Source organism: Schistocerca piceifrons, chromosome 4, assembly GCF_021461385.2.
Source record: "Schistocerca piceifrons isolate TAMUIC-IGC-003096 chromosome 4, iqSchPice1.1, whole genome shotgun sequence".
NCBI classification, from domain to species: domain Eukaryota; kingdom Metazoa; phylum Arthropoda; class Insecta; order Orthoptera; family Acrididae; genus Schistocerca; species Schistocerca piceifrons.
The window spans coordinates 419,837,053-419,839,584 of NC_060141.1; the positions used below are offsets into that span (position 1 = coordinate 419,837,053).

At 32.8% G+C, this 2,532-nt stretch overlaps 1 protein-coding gene across 1 annotated transcript in view; it reads right to left on the reverse strand.

Annotated features, from left to right (window-relative positions):
- Positions 1-1,575: 1,575 nt before the first annotated feature.
- Positions 1,576-2,532, reverse strand: part of LOC124796318 (mucin-12-like) — a 304,314-nt gene continuing 303,357 nt past the window's right edge. The window contains exon 13 of the mRNA XM_047260448.1: positions 1,576-2,532. This exon is cut by the window's right edge and continues 7,221 nt beyond it. The gene's annotated coding sequence lies outside the window, so the exon portion shown is untranslated.

The window sequence follows — 2,532 nt, forward strand, 5'->3', positions numbered from 1 at the left end:
CAGTTAGACTGCAAACTGTTGATTCATTCGGTACTTCATTGAGCCCTAGATGTCTCACAGCTGCTGCATAACTTTTTCCTTTATGATAACATGTTTTCATTATTAGTGCACACTGCACAATAGTAAACTGCTCCATGGTTAGACAAACAATGAAGGAATATGAGAAATTTAGACTGAATCAAAAATCAGAATGTTTCTGCAAACTGAAACGATACACAACAATTTGGTAAACCGACAACCTGTGATTTAAAACTGGCATGCTTTTTGAGGGGATCTTTACTTAAAGTCACATAAAACAAGTATGAGGACCTTTACTACCAGAAAGGTGCAACAATGACAGGGATTTAGTAACAGTTTATCTTTGGTGGCAAAAATTATAATGAGAAGTTGTGTCACAAGGAGGGAGTAAAAAGGTGATAGATGTATAAAAAAGACACAGAGAACAGCAAAATGAAAAGCAACACAATATGTAACTAACAAGGTATTTTTATCTCAATAACAGACTTAAACACTTCATTTCATTTGTCAGATATTGCGACCATGATAACTGACACACTAGCAACTTATTTAAGATGTGTGATAATATTTAACGTCAGTATCCAAAAAGAAAAAAGATTATTAGTTCTATAGTATTAATTAGTAATGTCAATGGAGTTTAATGGACAAAATTTTAAAACAAACACAAGATAAATTCTGAGCCACAGATCTCAACCTATGTAAAGCAGAAAGTTTGAAAAAGGACAGACAGTTTACTTTAAAAAAATATTGGCAAGGACAAAATTAATAACTTCAGTTATTATCAATAAAGCAAATCAAAGAAAGAAATATGTGAATGTAAATATCAGCACATGTGGCAGATTAAAAAAGGTGTGTGTGTGTGTGTGTGTGTGTGTGTGTGTGTGTGTGGTGTTGGGGGGGGGTGAAGAGAGATAGGCAGACCACTCAGCTGCAAATCCCAGAAATGAAACTGCGACTGTATCAACTTTTCTATTCTTTGTTTTGCTCCTCTGGACAAAAGAAATCAAAGTAGGATAAGAAAAGACAATTAAAACAACATATTGAACTAATAATAAGGCATCATGGTATGAGGTTTGGGCTGAATACACAACTTTTCTGCACATAAGTTTTGATGCAAGACAGAAACAAAAAGTTAATCATCAACGGCTTTGTATTGATGATGCGACCAGTCATTTTTAATGCTTTTAACATACACTTTTATTCATCCATTAGCTAGCTTTCAAAGCCACAGTATATTCAACCTGAAATACTATTTATTTAGTGGTACTTTTATGTTTTATAGCAGATGCAGCTACTCAATGTTGCGTGTTATGTAATTCATGAAGTTGTCATGATTCTAGCAATTAGATGCAAATGGAATGATAACGAAGTGTCTATAAATATCTACCACTGAAGGATGAGACTTGACACTGGAAAGCTAAATAATGGAAGAATTTAAAAAATCTTCATAAAATAACAGGGTTCAGTTTCAATGAAATTGAAACTTGATAATTTAACCAGTCACAAGTCTCCCATAATTGATTAGACAAATAAAAACTTGATTGATTGAAATATTCATCAAATTACCATACCTGCATCAACCTCTACGCAGAGTAGATTTATCACTACATATAAATAACAAAAGAAAACATTAAAACAATATAACTCAGGTGAAAACAACCAGTGTTAGAAGACTCCACTAGTACAGTACTTAAATAATTAAACAAGCAACTTCCTTCATTCATGAAAAAAATTATTCAGCCAAGCAGAGTACACTGAATATCAATCTTATTACACACACTCATTGGCTGCTACCAGGGAAAAAGGCAGAACTCAAAACAGCAACAAAGTGGGAGAAAATGAAAATCTGATATGGGAAAAAAGAACATTACTCTTTTCCCACAAAAACAAAAAGGCATAATCCAGAACACATAAAAACTGACTATGTATCAAGTATCTTTAAATTAATGCCCAGGCTAGTACACCAATCATAAACCAAATTTCACTTGTCAAATGTCCGAAAGTACATATGACTGCAACTGATTTAAGGTCACAGAAAATATGGAAATAATAAAAACACAATTTACGAATGTCACTGCTTTTTTGCATTTTATGCTGTTTTTCCTGCATACAGGAATCACTGACTTTGAAAGAGCTCTTTTACATTTCAATTTTCCAATTCTTTTGTACATATGGACACTTTACTTTTACAAATGTACAATTACGAGCTTTAAAAACACAACTGCATCCAACAAAGAGACACAACAAGCAACAATTTCTATACATATGATTAAAAACAGAAGATACTTTTCCTTTCTCGGAAGTACAGCATGACTGTATGAAAGATGACCTCTCAAAGAAGGAAGAATAGCTCATACTATTTAGTCAAAGAAATCACTAAAGTTATTCCAGCCAGGATTTCCCATTGTTTGAAATCACTAATGCAGCGTTATTGATGAATTTAAATCTTATTTCCAGTCTCTATTTAAGAACATCAATTTTTTTTTCCATTCTCAGTTATGACTTCCTTCTTCA